Here is a 17788-nt window from a genome sequence, read left to right on the forward strand (position 1 = left end):
AACATGATTGTGATAAACAACCTTAACTACTTGTGAATATAAGTTTGTAACAATTATGTGAAACTCCCTTATATTCTAGCATCAAATTCAAGCATGCAAACTAAGTAGGCCTCCTTAATCAACGTACAAGAATAAGTTCTCAATCAAACGATTAAGTACATTGCATTCACAATTTATGAAATCACAACTGCAATTAATCAATTTATATCACAAATATAATCATGGTTTCAAAGCCTCCCCTAGCTAAAACGGGTTTAGCCTCTCATGTTCACAGCAAAACAAAGAAAACTTAAATTAAACATTGAAAACAAAAGATAGATTACACCTAAAAACGTTCCAACAATCCAACTTAAATGCAAATACATCCAAGGCTTCTTCTATTCTCCTTCTTCCTTGCTAGGCTACGGCACAAAGGTTTTGGGGATGATTTTGGATGTGTTTCTGGGTTAGGAATGGCTTGGGTTGGTAAAAGATTTCGGCAAAGTAGAGGAATAGTGTATGGATGTGTGGTTGAAGGTATGAATGTATGGGGATGGTGGAGAATGAATGTAGGCTACAGCTTGATGTGTGTTAGGATGATGGCTGAATGAATGGAGAGTGATGATTTATGAGTATGGATGTCTAGATGGCAGGTTGTGTATATGAGTGAATATATGTGTGTATGGTGCGGCAAAGTGTTAGGAAAGGTCATTGAAACTTAGCTATTTTGTCCAAGAGCATTAAGGGTCAGAATCTCCTCAGAATAAGTAAATACCATCAGAAATTAAAGGAAATAGGAAGGTGACATGCGGCAAGAAAAGGGAAGGAAAGATTAAAACCAGAAATTAGGAGAGAAAAGGAATGTAGGGTGCGGCATTGACTAGGATTAAGAAGGAATGTGATCTTGGGACACAAAATAGGGAAGAAACGATCTCCTGGCACGGCAAGGATTTAGAATGGGATAGGAATGTGTTTAAAGGCTGAAATTAGGCAAGGATTTAGACTACCTTGTGTGGCAAGGAATAAAGAAAGGGAAAGGGGTACGGCAAGGGCTAGAATGGTGCAAGGAAGGTTTAGTTTGTGTCCTAAAATGCATAAGAGACCTTCAATGTTGCTGGAACTTAGAGACATTTAGGATTAGGAAAGGTCAAACCAAAATAAGAAATCTTGGCTTAACTATCCTACTTCAAGTAGGAAACCTTCTTTGATTATGAATCCTTGCATCTTTAGGTCTTCAAATTCGTCCAATCCTTTTGCTCCAAGCATATGCTATCCATTCCAAGTCCAATTTTGCTCCAAAAGGCTCCAAAATGCACCTTCTTGCTACTTTAGCCATATGGACCTACAAACACACAAAAATAGCTTAAAATACTAAAATAACTATGAACTAACAACATAAATGTAAAAAAAAAAGCTAAGTCGCCTAAATATGCTCCTATCAAATGTTCAATTTATAAACGTTTGTGTAGATGTCAATCTTTTATATATATATATATATATATATATATATATATATATAGAGAGAGAGAGAGAGAGAGAGAGAGAGAGAGAGAGAGAGAGAAAGAAAGAAAGAGAGATATACGATAGAAGGGAAAAGACCAACTTACCTTAGGTCCGCGCTACAGCTCCCAAGCACAAATATCGAGACGTCACGAGCGATCCTCACCTAGAACAATTATTCAGTCATGTCTCAGAACTCTTATCCATAGAACTCATAGTTTACATAAAACACATCCCAATGACGTTCTAGAATGATTTGAGATCCATTGACCAAAAGTCAACCGTCGGTCAAAGATCAACGGTAGGGTCCACAACCCTATATAACTCAATCTGAAATATCCACATCTCGGATTTCCAATCCATAACTTGCAAAGATCCACAACGTGCTTCTAAAACATCATACTAAAGTTTCATTATGATCCAACGGTTGGATCTCCGCCAATCGTCAATTCAAGTGGCGGTCAATGTTTTATTTTACAAACTTACAAATCTAATTCAGGAAGATCCATATGTCAGATTCCCAATTCGTAAGTTTCTAATATTCTCAAATATTACATACCATAATGTATTAAAGTTTGATGACGATCCAATGGTCAGATCGTCAATTCATGCAAGGACCTCGTGGTGGCCAACTAGGTGATCAACTACGAATTTTCATTAAAACACTAAAATTTCACTATGAAAATGACAAATATGGAATCGGGTCATCAAAATAAGCCTACGATGGTCATGTGGGGTCTCAGCCCACGCGCCGCAGCGCGTGGTGGCTGGCTGTCATGGTTCGTTGGAAAAATTCAACTATCTCCTAAAATTCTCAAATTTCATAGAAATGAAGATCTCAATGAGAGGAACAACTTTCATACCTATGGCCAAGGCCAATTTGACCGAGAAACACCTCAAATTCTCCTAAATCCGTCTTAAACCCTAAAATGGGCGAGCTTTGATTCTCATTCCTCGGTGTTCCAACGCCCCTACAACTGGTTGGGTCTTGTTCCTGGGTCCAAGGGAAGTTGATTTAGGGTGATAGTGGGTAATGAAACTCACCGGAACGGTGAAATCGACTTCGAACACCTCTGGTGCTCCGGCACTGTTCTTGGTGATTTTGGACTTAACAGCCCACGAATTTGGGTGAAGATGGAAGATGTGGCAGGTGTTGTATGGTGATGATTCGAAGGAAGAAATGGCAAAAATCGCCAGAATTTAGCTTGGGTGGCGCACAGGTGTATGGACGGGAAAGCTGGGCTTTCCCCCCCCCCCCCTTTTTTTTTTTTTTCTTCTCCTCTCCTTTCTGTTTGGTCAACCTTCTTTTATTTGATTGGTCACTTTTCTTCCCTTAAAAACCGATTGGCTTCCTTCCCATAAAATGGGAGCTTAAATTATTTATCTAACTTTAAATAATAAATTTCAAACATCTATAACTATACCGTTATAATCCGGACTCGCAAACAGCTTTCGCCTACGCATTCGTACCAACAAATACTACGAGGATACACTAAAAGAATAAGTCTCACATCTCGTCAGTGGTAAAGAAATCATAGAAAAATCCTTAACAAACCGTCGATAATACCCTGCTAATCCAAGGAAACTCCTCACCTCATTGACGGTTCCCGGTTGCTCCCATTTCTCCACAGCTGCCACCCTTTGAGGATCCACCAAAATACCTTAAGCTAAAATAACGTGCCCCAAAAACGCAACTTGGTCTAACCAAAACTGGCACTTGCTAAACTTAGCATACAATTGGTGTTCCCTCAACCTTTTCAACACCAAGGTAAGATGTCGAACATGCTCCGCTTTAGACTTAGAGTACACTAGAATGTCGTCGATGAAAAGAATAACAAATCTATCCAAATATGGTTGAAATACTCGGTTCATCAAATCCATGAAAGCAGCTGGTGCATTTGTCAATCCAAATGGCATAACCAGAAACTCGTAATGACCATAACGAGTCCTGAACGCCGTCTTAGGAACATCATCCTTACTAATCTTCAGCTGATAATATCCAGACCTCAGGTCAATCTTGGAGAATACACAAGCACCTCGAAGCTGATCAAATAAATCATCGATACGTGGCAACGGATAACAGTTTTTAATCATCACCTGATTCAGTTGCCGGTAATCAATACATAGCCTTAAAGTCCCGTCTTTCTTCCTCACAAACAACACTGGAGCTCCCCAAGGTGAAGTACTAGGCTGAATAAAACCTTTATCCACTAATTCCTGCAACTGAACTTTCAATTCCCGTAACTCAGCGGGAGCCATACGATAAGGAGTCAAGGAAATAGGATTAGTACCTGGAACAACTCAATAGTGAACTCCATGTCTCGATCTGGCGGCAACGCCACGTCTCACCCCACACTGCTCACCTACAAAAGTAACCACAGGTAATCCAGGACGATGGAACGTAACTATTTTCCCGTAACAATCAATATTGACACGATAGAAATGCAACCAATCTGTGCCCAAAATCACATCAAAGTCAGCAATATCCAACAGGATAAAATCGGCTGGCATAACAACATCCTCCACAATCACTGGACATCCTGGGTACACACGATCTACGATACATCTCTCCCCTCTAGGCATAGCCAACTCTAAATCATACCCTAGAGGTGTGGGGCGAGGTTGCATCACTTGAGCAAATGTATGAGAAATCACAGAATGTGTAGCACCATAATCAATTAATACTCTAGCAAAATAACCTAGGATATTTAACGTACCCATGATCAAATCTGGATTGTTTTAAGCGTCTTGCAGAGAAATGTTATGAATACGCCCCTGGGTCTGCTCGACCTCTGCTCGTCTGGCCACCACGACTCTGAGTACCACGCCCCTGACTGGGCGAACTAGGTTGCCTCGAAGACCCCGCACTACTCGAAGCAATCTCCCCCTGCTGCGTCTGTCCTCCCTGAAACCACTGAGACCCGCCAGCTGAGACTGGAGGATACGGCATATAGCCACCCGAATACTGAGGATAACCATCTTGAGAATATGGATCCTGGGGATACTGATACTGTCCCGGGGCATAAGGAACAGCATCGCCCTGATAGTAAAAGGCACCACCTCGACCCGTCTGCCCATAGCTACTAGGACCAGGAATCTGCTGGATCGGTGCAGGTGGTGGCAAGAAAGTCTGCTGTGGCTTCTGCTGACTCTGGGGACAATTTGCAGCTCGATGTCCCATTTGCCCACAAGTAAAGCAACCACTGCTGCCACGCCTACACTCACCAAAATGCCGATTATTGCACCTGCGGCAAAGTGGGGCCCTACCTCTACCACCATCACCCTGTCTCTGGCCTCTAGCACCACTAACAAACCTACCACCACAGCCCTGACCAGTGGCGCTAAAACCACCGCTAGAAGAGCTAGAACTAGTGCCACCCCTCTTGAAGTTTTGAGTCTGACGAGGCCCTAACGACGCTTGACCTTTACCCTTATCATCTTGCTTCTGATTACCATCTTTCTCTTCCTCTTCACTCTCGCTTGACATATTTTCTGAATCCTCAATTCTCAGTAGAATCTCATAAAACTTCTGGTAGGTATCACAATGGGTAGTGGTCGCCATTGAACGCCACTTCTTCTTAGTGCCTAAACGGAAACGACGAAGCATCTCCGCTGGATTGCCAGCAACATCCGGATGATAGCGAGACAAATCAGTGAACCTCCTGTAGTACTCATTTCCTGTCAGCTTCCCCTATCTCAACTCAGTAAATTCCTGCTTCTTACGGTCAATATACTCCGGTGGTACAAACCTCCTCCTGAACAACTCATTGAAAACATCCCAATCAGTCATCTCCGCTGGAGTCAAACGACGAAGTTCCTGCTCCCACCAGGATGCAGAATCCTTACCCAAAAACCACGAGGTCGTCTTTACCCACTTCTCGACAGAGAGATTCCCCTGATTATGCAAAACACGAAACGTCTTCTCAATATGCTCTAGCCACCGCTTCGCACCCTCAAAGCCCTTGTTGCCTTCGAACTTGTCCAACTTCAAATTGTACATAGTCTCCAGAGGAGTCCTCTGGGGAGGGCGGAGCACCGAATGAATAGCTGTAGCGATAGCTTCCCCCAGCTGAGCTACATCGGGGAAACTAGGCTCAGCAGAGCGACGTGGTTCCCGACGAGGCGGCATAATTCTGACAAAAGACACCAAAACCATTAGAATACTCACAAAAGTACAGGACTGCGAAAACCTATGCTCTGAACCCGACCGAGATCAAAGCATGCTGGTCGTCACGTGGAAGTGACGTAACCATGTGCACAGTGCGGAAGCTAAATAAATAACAATAATAAATGTACGAATAAATAAATTCCGGATTGACACAAGGTAAAGATACACATGTGCAAGCAAAGTGTAAAAACAAATTTCAGAGCACGAAGACCTAATGCAGTCTGGGAGAAAACGACACAACAAAAGTACACCCGAAGGTGGTCCTACACTGGTGACGGTTTGTCAGATATGCAGGGGAAATCCTCAGGGAATCCACCAAACGTGCTAGCCAACTAGAACCTGGAGGGGCGCAAAACAAAAGTGTGAGTGGGCAAAAACAAAGCTTTTCAAAACAAGTTCCAACCCCTCGTCGTAAAACCTGTATACATCCCAGAAACATAATATACATATATATAATCATGCTCGAAAACTGTGCCATGCTAAATGCCTCGAATATATGCAAGTGCTCAGGAATGTCAAAATCAAGGCTATGAAAACTATCAGCCGGAGTCACCTAACGTGACCTGTACGGCTGAAACTAGAGCTCAAATCTCCATCTCACTAACTATACCTGCACACGAGTCGGAACCACCTAAAGTGGTCTGTACAACAGGCCTGGGTGTAATATAAGTACGCTCGAGTGCTACGATCATGTGAAGGATGGGCGAGTGATCGCGGGTCACCTACGAGTCGGAACCACCTAAAGTGGTATGTACGACAGGACTATGCACCTATCTTGGATCCAAGATAAGCGTATAGTGCGGGAGGTGAACATCACGTGAAGGACTGTGCCCTACTCTGGGCGGGAGCACTAACACTGGGGGTGCAGGTTATGAGCTCTTTATGTATCTAGAATCACTACTGAACGTAAATGTAAATCATACTCACGTGGCACTTACCCATGCGTCCGCATCGCCAAACATATATATATATATATACACATGCAACTACTAATGCATAAATGATGGCAAACAATAGACATGGCGTAATAACGAATAAACGTCTCAAATTAATTTTTGGGAAAACATGAGTATATAGGTATATACGGAAAACCAAAAGCCCACTCACTGGTATGTAGAAGGGTCGTAACCCCCTTGCCTTGAGTGACCACGCTCGTCCTCAAGATACGTCTCACCTATATGCGAAACAACTACAAAAACGTTAATTTTAAAGCACATAACCAACCTTATAAAATAACTTCTCATATAATGCTCAAACGGGGTGTATGAATACACCAACGTGATCTACTCAACCTCAGGAAAATCCCCATTTTTTTAGAAAAATTTTCCACCGTCGCACGCGTTGGCCAAGCGCAGGCACATGCCTGGCATGCTGACGGCGTCAGTTAACGCCGTCAGGAATATTCCGTTAATTTTAACAGATTTCGTTAACGCCGTTAGGAATATTCCGTCAGTTTTGACGGAATATTCCGTCAGTTTTGACGGAATATTCCGTCGTCTTCTCCGGACGGTGCCGGAAAATCGAGAAATTTTCAAATCGTGATATCTTCTTCGTTTTTCAACCAAATTTCACAAAATTGGTACCAAATTGAAGCTTACAACGAGAGGAACAAGTTCATACCACTTTCAAGTGCTAAAATCCACGAAATCTCGCTGGGAAAACACCACCATCTCCGGCCAACCTCGAAACTCACTATCCCGACGTCCAAAACCTTCAAACGAACCACTCCGAGCCTCCTAAGGACCTCACCAAGCTTCCTACAAGCTTGAAATTCCCAAAAACATAAGAATTTACGTGTGCATGATGTTGGAAATGTGCCCTAAAACCAATCATATGATGATACTTTACGGACATTTCAAACTAATGTAGTTCATTTCAAACTAATGTAGTTTAAATGTAAAGGGCAAAGATTATTGTTTGAGCCGTCTAATATAAATGTTATATGCTTAAACGATAAGTCCAAGGAATATGTGATTGGAAGAATGCGATCTAAAGAAGTTAGATTCATGAGACCATTCTTTCGTTGACACATCCTAAACGTTCCTGATCATAGGATTGTCAATTGGGCATTGACAGTCCGTTAAGATCAGTACGTGCTATGTCTTCTCTCAGGGAGAGTGACTAGTCTCGAGTCATTGGTGTGTGTGACATCAAGACAAGTACGTAGGTGCTCAATAGAGAATGAGTTCACTGAACACGATCAACGAAGAGTTCTCATATTCATGTCACATGAGAACTCATGGTTGGGATAATGCAAATTAGTCTTTTGACCTGAGGCATCACAGTTGTCTTGTGGTTAGGTCCTTAATCTTTGATTATGTCAAAGTCACTCTATCAGGGTGTCCACGGCATCGTTGGGGTTAAGCCACTTAGCCATGGAGGCAAGTGAATGCGCAACAAGGGATCTCTAACCTTCAAACTGTTTGAGGGAGAATACTCTATGATATGATTTAGAATCTCTGGCCAGAGTATGAATGAGATGTTGGAATGCGTTCCAGATCACATTCAAGGTAATCATATAAGTACAAGATTCACATTGGATAGTAGACATGAATAAACTATCAAACCAAACAATGTGGTCAAGAGTATTGTATTAGAGAAAGACCGTATTGCATTTGTAATCCTAAACTGAATAGGTTCTCCACCTCTTCTGATTAGCTTGGGTAACCATGATATGCTGCTAGGTGTCACTCATGGTTTGTGGAAGCCCTAAAAGTGTATTATCACTAACGGGAGAATTGAAAGTAAGTTTCAATTCACAATCGATTTGAAAGAGTTTGAATCGCCCACTGCCTCGCTAAAAGGAACCTAATGGATCGTACACCGTGTAAGGTAGAGTTTGAAGAAACAACGGAGATGAGTAAGAATAATTAAATGGTTTAATTATTTATCTAAGGCTAGGATTAATTAATATGTTAATTAATCAAACGAATAAGTTCGTTAAAGACCTCGGGTTAGTTTTGGGCCGCAAGGCCCAATGGGATTTGAATGTCAAGCCCATTAACTCAAGTTGTATGACAACTTGAATAAAACAAAGGGCTTGAAAGCCCAATAAACCTATAGGCTAGCCATGTGTAAAAGAATAGGGCTTTTGGTCCATTAGGTCACTTATTTGAAGGGACTATATAAAGGACTTTATAGCCTAAAATTTACTAAGGGGTTATTTTTGGGGAAAGGATGAGAACACAAGCTCTCATTTCTCTCTAAAATTTTGGCCAATCTAGAGGGGAATAGCTAGCAATCTTACTTCCTCTAGGTCACTCATTTCTTCTACAATATACCTTGGTGTGGAGACTTAGAGGTTCTCAATTTTGGGAACTTGGAGAAACCTTTTCATCCATCCAAATCCATGGATCCAAGATGCAAGGAATGAAGGCCCTCTCTTTGGGTGATTAGCCTTTGCTTATGCAAAGAGGAATCTACAAAGGTATTGATTTCTCAACTCACTTTGTTTTGAGTTGAGTCTTGGTTCACCTATCTACTAGGCTTTGAATTTCATGGGTAAATGTTTTGTTTTAAGTGCATACAAGCATGATTCCGCCTTTAATTGTTAATTGCATGCTATTGATGTTGCTTAAATGAACATGTTTTTCACAAATTTTCCTTCACATGAACAGTGACAAAAATCGGGTATCCCGAGTTCGACGTGAAAACGAAGGTACCCTTACCTAAAATGGGTATGGTTAGACTCATACGGACCTCACGAGCGTGAATATGTAACTTGTTTCCTCGATCTATGAAGATTTGATGGGTTTTGGGGTATGTCCGTACGTATTGGATGGAAAAGAGAGGGAGAGGGAGCTCGGGACAGGGTGCAAGGTTGGAGAAAAGGGTGTGGGGTGTGGAAGAGTGTGTGTGTAGTCCAAAACTTGCCAACAAAACCCCAAAAATAACCACACACGAAAAATCACCCCAGGGGCAAAATCGTCTTTTCACACATACATTTTAAAATTTCTGGAACGGGCTGTCACATGATTGGTACCAATCCAATGGATTTGTATTTATCCAATCACTTAGTGAATTAAAACTTACTTTTAATTCTCCTTCTTTGATGACTACTTATTCAATCATCAAGAAGGACCCACAAGCCACGAGTGAAATCTAACCATATTTCATGGCTACCCAAGCTAATGTAGAATTTGGTCGGAGAACCTACTCAGTTGGAATTACAATGTAATTCGATCCTTCTCTAAATCAATACTCTCAATCACATTACTAGGGTATGGATACTTTATGTCAATCCCCTAATGTGATTAAACTATGTCATATGATTCAATTGAGTCATATAGGAATGCCTTCCATCATTACGCTCGATTCATCAGCCGAAGATTCCCGAATCATATCTTAGAGTATTCTTCTTCTCGTACAGAGGATTAGAGATTCCTTGTTGAACATTCACATGTCTACATGATTAGGCAACTTAACCTCAACAATGTTGTGGACACTCTAGAACGGAATGCCTTTGACACTATCAAAGACCAAGGACCTAACCACTGGACAACTATGATGTCTCAGGTTAAAGGACTTGCATTATTCCAACCAATTGAGTTACTTGCTTGATGTGTGAGTAGACCTCCATGCAAGTACTCTCTTTTGATTGTGTTTAGTGGACTCATTCCCTTAACGAGCACCTACATACTTGTCTTAGTGTTTCTACACGAATGGCTTGAGACTTGCCATCCTACCAATTGAAGCAGACATACTATGTATTGGTCTATCCGGATTCTCAGCGTCCCTCTAACAATCGTATGACTAGGAACCTTTTTGGACATTATGGTTACGTGAAGAAGGTCTTAGTAGTCTAACATCTTTAGATTACTTCTTCCATTGATCCATTGTCCATGGACTCACCATTTTGGACGTGTATCATTCATCAAGATAGTCTTAATAAGTGACTTTGCCCCTTTTAATGTATTAGACTTAACCATACATTCAGACATTGTCCTGAAAGGTTTCTTCCAAAGATTGACTTTCAGGGCATATCTCCAACACTTTTTCCTTCTTTCTTCATCTTCACTCTTCAAATCTAAGAAAAACATAAAACTAAGTGAAACAAACTAAATTCACTCAAAAACATAACAAGAACCTAAACTAAAGGGCATGAAAATGTACGCAATTATGGTTATATCACTAACCCTAAGCCTACCAATGCAAATCAATGCTTAGCAAGTCAAGCTTTCTTGACATGCTATGCTTCCCTACGGAAGCTACAACATCTTTTCCATCTTCCTTTAGGGAAACTCATTGGCAAAGTGCCAAGCGACATGATCAGCTATTTTCCCCAAGAAAGCAAACGGAAGCTCAAGCCTGTGTCTCAAAACCTAAACATAACTTCATCCAGCAAATTCTCATGCACTTAAAGTAAGAAAAAGCCAATGTCATTGCAAGATTAAAGACATTGCAAGCATTATGCTAAGATCAATATTAGCATCCAAAGCCAAAGGAAGAAGTCAAAGGCAAATAAGCAAAATACAAAGAAAAGCAGCCCCATGCCCATTGTTCGAAAAGCAATAAACTAGCTGTCCAAATGGAAATTACAAATAAAATTAAAGGTGGAGTAAGGAAAGCAATCTTCTTCATGGTACGCTACTTCAACATCTCAAGGTTCATGCTTTGCTAAGAAAAAGAAGGGATGGTTAGAAAAATTCAAATAGTCATGCAAAGCGCGCAACTGAGGAAAGGTGAGGAGTTAAGCTCAAAACACCACCTCTTGGAGGAACTACTAAAGGTGCCAGCATGCAACTGATCCGCAACAAGTTGAAGGCATGCCACTATTTCCTTAGAGCTCTTACATACCAACTTCTTCAACTTGAGCTTCTAAACCTCTAGTTTCTTATGTTGCAGCTCAAGAGCATGCATCAACTTGTTGAATTTGATGAATGGGTCTAAGAAACCCTTCTCATTTTCAAGTCCAAACACGGTATCGTGCAACTCTCCCATCTTCTCACTAGAGAACCCACCGCCACACCCAAAGCAGCTACATCACTGATAATATCTCGCCAACATAACAGTCTGTGCTCGATGAGTTCTAATGGGGAAGTGTGCTCCATACCATAAAGTAGGAGCCCGAGTTCTTCGAAGATCACCCCACACATAAAAGGAGATAAACCTACCAAGCTCACATCTGCATCCCCAACACGCTCAAAGAACTAGCCAAGTGCCTCAGCTAGCCTGGAACGAACCTTCACTCCCCTAAAGTCAACCCTGGAAGAAAAAGCCTCGCTGGAAGGAATCAGTTCCTTAATCAAACTTAACACCCTGACTTTATTAGCAATACTATGCTTGAGCTTTTCGAGGGCTTCATGCCATGATGCCCATTCCTTAACCAAAGCCTACTTCTCAGGGGAAAGATCCTCTTCAAGAAAAACTGTATGCTTGGGAAGAACGCAACTGGGGGTTTGAACATTTTCTATAGCCTCTGCAGCACCATTTTTCACCTACAAGGAAAGCAAAGAAAGCACGCACAAGTAAGGAAACATATAAAAAAGCAGAGACGCATAGTATCACGGCTCACAAGAGGTATCCAAGGCAAAATTCCAACAGATCAACATGCTTATACATGCACATGCAAAAACAGGAAGTAAACATGCTAGAAGAAGTTTAGTTACTTCTTACAAACGCATGTAAGCTTAATCAAAATTTTCAAAGGCTTAAAAGGAAAGATGGCAATAGCAAATTCATGCAAGGTTAAGCATTAATAGAGAATAGGAAGGCATACCTTTGTATTTAAAAACCCATAAACTTTATCGAGATCAACATCCTCTGCTACCTTGTTGCCATCCTTGTTGCTTGGTTCTCTACCGCAGTTTTCATCCTTCCCTAGGAAAGCTTGATGATGTTCCCCACTCCCAAGGTCAGACTTGGCACTTGTATTGCTACTTTCTTCGACGACTAAACCCCATCCAGTTGCCTCATCGCCTTTAATTTCCCCAGCACTCCGCTCTTCCTCATTTACCTCAGTAATATCAAGGAACTCAGGAGGCTTGGGAGTGCTGGAAGAGGCAGACGCTTGAGCACTTATGGTCATACGTGTAGAGCCAGCGGGAGCTACTTCCTTGGTAGGAGTTTTGACTATAATAAAATTTATAATCAGCACACAACCAAAAACAATGGAAGCAAGAAACAAGGGAATATGACTCATTACCAAGCTTTGGCTTCCCCGAGGAACTTTCACTCTTTGATTTCTTTGGAGTAAGGGAAGCATTAGGCTTATTGTTGGGAAGGTCGTCCTTTACCATGCAAGGCCTGAAGTGTTTCATTGCATCATCTAAGGCATAACATATAAAGTGCTTAGGAAAAACATGCAAAATGAAGATTGGCAAGAGAAGTGAAGATAAGAAATATACCCAAAGCTGCTTTCTTCCCATGACCTGCAAACTTTCCTTTGCCAAAACCTGACGACGTACTCTTCTTAGTGCTCTAGAAAGAGTCACTCGAAGCATTGCTTTCCTCAGCTGCAGTAGGGCATCGGCGCTTCGAACCAGAAGCAGCAGTCATACGCTCTAACACTAGCTTGGGATGGATGACAACGCTGAGAGACAATTGCTGCTGCTTGTCACCATGAAACTTGGCGATAACAGAGAAACACTTCAACCAATAAGCAGCATAGCCGTTAGAGATGCCACCCGAGTCGGTTGGTAATATACTGGAAAAGGCGAAAACATTCCGGAGGCACATACACAAAACTCCAAAACAGATTGTTGAAAGAGGTCTTAGCTTTAATGGGGAAAGACATTGGCACACCTTGGTCAAAGCCCAGTTGCCGTCGCATTCGGAAAGGAGAGTAAAATGCACTCATTTCCTCACTATCTTCCCCCTAGAAATAAGAAGAATGAGCCAACATAGTCAATGGATTTTTAGTAAATGAAAAGAAATCTAGATTCTCGAAGAGAGGAATTGACATCACACTTAGATCATCATCATAAACAACATTGATAAAAAACATCACGGAGGCAAAACCTTCGGGGATTGACATGTATGGATGGAAAACAAAGCTGTTCATGTCATCTAAAAGCTCCAAGATGTCCTGCTTCTTTGCTGGAATCTTCCCAAACCAGCGACAAGCCAGATGGAGCTTCTCAGGTAAATAAGATGAGGAGTCAATAACAAAATGGTTTTTCACCGTCCGAGAGTGGTAATGAGTTATCTTTAAACCTTTGATACGCTCCTGCAAGAAAATTTGTAGGAAGCCAAAAAAAAAAACTTTTTAACAGGGCACTACCCGTGGCTTGCTCTACCAAAGTGTGAAGCTGGTCCAGTTCATGGTAGAAGAGCCCGAGAAACAGTGAAACCAGCGGAACCACTTGGCCGTATGAGATTGCCATGGCCTAAGGAATCACTTAACGACTGAAGGTATCCTTGTTATCACAGAAGACGAAGTGGCCTAGCCATAAACATAACATGGCCTCGAACTTGCAGTTCAGCTCTTGTTTGTTTTGCCAAAAGTATTTGATCCATTTGCTGAAGTGAAATGCCTTGCTCTGAGAGGTAGAAGCACCTTTCTTCAAAACATAAAAAATGTATGTGTCTGTAAAAGGAATGATGTAACGGAAGGGATTTATTTTACCCGCAATTGGAAGATGCATAATATTGGCAACATCTTCCAGGGTAGGGGTAAATTCTCCCTAAGCACAAACAAAAGTATGGGTCTTTGTACTCCACTGCCTAACCACGTGGCAAAGAAATTTAGGCTCGAGACGAACAACTTGCTTCTTGGTCATGAAGACAACGTTCAAAACCTTGGCCTTTGCTAAGTTTGCACACTGGTTTGCAAAGCTAGGCTTAGTATCCACCCAATTTGCCTAGCCAGTGGCCTCACCACAGAAGAACTCGAAATGGATAGGCACGGCGGGAAACAACCCACTCTCAATGTAGCACTGAGAAAAATGTTTGGGATCAATAGGAGGGACCGAATTTAAGGAAGGCAGCACTGCGAAAAACATTTGGGATTAATAGGAGGGACTGAATCTAAGGAAGGCTCTTCCCCCTTGAAAGCCTTGCTTTGAGAACCAAGAGGAGGAGGCGGCTTGCCTTGTCAAAGTCGATCCTCAGTAGTAATGGACCCATCAACCGTAGTTAGGTACTTTGCTGACTCCGCAGCCATAATGCACCTATGGAAAACAAACGTCAAACCATAGATATCATAAGCCAGTGCAACATGCAAGAAGAAACGTGCAAGTATACAAGGTGAAACACGATAAGGAATCTACCCCAGGAAGGCAAAATGGTACGTGTATAAAATCAAAGCCCTTCATGCAAAAGTCTAGGACTTTAGTATGGGACTATTTTCCCTACATGATATCACACAAACACATGAATCTTTCCCTGCACATGCCATGCTATCAAAGTCCTAAAATATCTAGCCAGCGAAAGTGCTCAAGTGTGCACCAACATGTAAAGAGGCAAGGCAAAATGACAATTGCATAGCATACATGGAAAGTATGATAATGCGAACTAAGTAAGCACACAAATTAAAACCCTCTTGTGACAATTGTAGTATATGAATAAGTAGGGATCGTTCTTAACCGGGGATTAGGAGGGATTGCAAAATCACTTGGAGATTGACTCAAAAACGTAAAATAAAGTTTGAAAACACTAAACTAGACTCAAAGAATGCAAACTAAACGATAAAACACTAAAACAAATCAAAAGACTCAAAGAATACAAAACACTAATGAACACAAACTAAGACACTTTCTAACTAAATTAGACACTCAAGTAAAGGGGGATTGAGGTTTTGACGAAAATAAATTAAATGCACAAATTGTAATTTAAATGCAGAATTTAAATATGAATGTGATGAAATATGGAATGAATGCTAGCTAGAAGGTTCTTCTCCACACATGTCACACTTGCATACAAAATGATTTTCAGTTGGTCTTTCGATGAATTATGAAACTCGACACTCCAAGTTAATTAGGTCCGCTTAAATTAACCTTCAAATTTCCCTAGAATCATTGAATTGGATGAATATGCATCGCAAACAAATTATTTCTAACAAGTTCTCTATATGAACAGCATGATAAAGATACAAGTTAGAATCATTACGTTCTTTGGAAATTATAAGCATCGACAAGGCATTTGTAACTATGAAAAGCATGATACTCTTGCCAGGAATTCAATTAACGCGATTGTTTATAAGCAACCTCCACTACTTGTGAATATAAGTTCATAACTATTAGGTGAAACTCACTTATATTCTAGCGTCAAATTCATGCATGAACATTAAGCGTGCACTCTCAATAAACATACACAAACAAGTTATCAATCAAACAGTTAAATGAATTGAATCCAACATTCATGAAATTCCAACCAAAAGTAATCAATTCATATTGCAAATATAACCATGGTTTCGAATCACCCCCTAGCTAACTAGGGGGATTTAGCCTCTCATATTCGCAAAAAGAGAAATACAATTGAATTTAAACATAAAGAACAAAGGATGGATTACACCTAGAACGCCCAACGAATCCACTTGAATTTCTGCGCGTCGAAGCTCCTCTTTCCTCTTCTCCTTGCTGCGACAGTGAGGTTAAATGGTGTTTTTGGTTGATTTTCTGGTTTGGGAATGGGTTTAAGGTAGTGTGGTGGTGCGGCAAGGTGGTGGAGTGATGGAGGAAGGTTGGTATGGTGGCTGGAAGGGTGGAGGAAGGCTGCGGCTGGAATGAATTAAATGTGGAAGTTGCGGCTGCACAGTTTTTTTGGGAGAATGGTGGCTGCGGCCATTAGGTTTTGGGTGATGGGATAATTAGGTTGTTGTGTTAGGCTTTTTAATGGGGGGGAGGGGAATGCACGGGTTGAATTTGATAATGGGAATGGGCTGAATATTAAAATGGCATGCACCGCTTGTTGATTAATGGCCTGCGGCTAACAAAAAAGAATGGGATGTGTTGCGGCTATTGGAGACCAAAAATGAGAGATGTGTGCACGGCATTTTTTAGTGAACTAGGGTTATGGCTTTTTGTGAATTAATTATGGAGATATTGGTTGCACGGATTGATGGGGGAGAAATAAGGGGAGTCACGGCTGAGAAGAAAAATATCCAAAATCTGGTGCGGCTTAGAATAATAATAATATATGGTGAATGGGAGTTTTTGCGGCTAGGTTGAAATTAGGGTGATAATTCAATGGGGTTTAAGTGAATGATTTTGGACACAAATGGCCCCCCTTGCACGGCAAGGGAAGGGAGAAGGGAAAAGTCACGGCTAAGGCTATGTAATTGGGCTAGGGCCATGATTTTGTGTCCTAAATTGCATACGAGGCATATAAAGTGGCTAGAAAATATGGACGTTTAGAATTAGGAAAGGTTACCAAAACGGGAAACTTAGGGTCAACTTTCCTAAAATAGGAAGCCTTGTTTGAGTAGGATTCTTCGTTTTGGTAAGAATTCATCGTTGGCGTAGGAATTCGTCATTTCTTCAAGTCTTCAACTCATCCATTCCTCTTTCGCTCCAAAAGACTCCAATTTGCATCTTCTTGCACACTTTGGCCTTATAATCTGAAAATACACAAAAGTGGCCTTAAACACTGAAATAGATAAGTAAACACAACATAAATGCACGAGAACAAGCTAATTAAGTCGCATGAATATGCTCCTATCATATAAGAGAAATCGCAGAGGCCAAACACACAGAATTTCGAAGTAGCAAGGCTACCCAAGAAGTTGAGTCTGAGTTCTCGAAGGAAAGATCCACACCCCTTCCACGTCCATGGAGAAACCCCAGAATCTTTGAAACACACAATCAAAAAAGGAAAGATGCATGCCTAATTTCTTCACATGGCAAATGCAAAAGACAAAAAGGAGAAGAAAAATCCGAAAGGGGGTCAAGGGAAGAATTTCCTTACCTGGATAAAGCCTTATCGCAAAACTCGAAGAAATATGAACGAGATGACACAACCCAGCGTAGAAAGCAAAGAAAAATTTGGAGAAAAAAAAAAGCAGTTATGAAAATTTGAAGGAGGAATGAGAATTCAAGGAGGAGAGGGAGAGCAAGGGCAAATTAAATACTTGTACTAGGGAGAAGAGCAGTTTGTAACAGTTACCAAGTGGATGCGGGGAGTACCCAGAGTTTCTCTGTATGATTGGACGTGCACGGGAAGCAAGGGAGCACAACGGCAAGGAGTGATCAGCTGCCAAGCAGG

The 17788-nt window shown here is 41.4% G+C and overlaps 1 pseudogene; it reads right to left on the reverse strand.

Moving 5' to 3' along the window:
* Positions 1-11293: 11293 nt before the first annotated feature.
* On the reverse strand, positions 11294-12674 carry LOC148691534 (uncharacterized; annotated as a pseudogene).
* Positions 12675-17788: the final 5114 nt, after the last annotated feature.

The sequence above is a fragment of the Pyrus communis genome, chromosome 13, assembly GCF_041283825.1.
Source record: "Pyrus communis isolate YQ-2024b chromosome 13, ASM4128382v1, whole genome shotgun sequence".
Lineage (NCBI taxonomy): Eukaryota > Viridiplantae > Streptophyta > Magnoliopsida > Rosales > Rosaceae > Pyrus > Pyrus communis.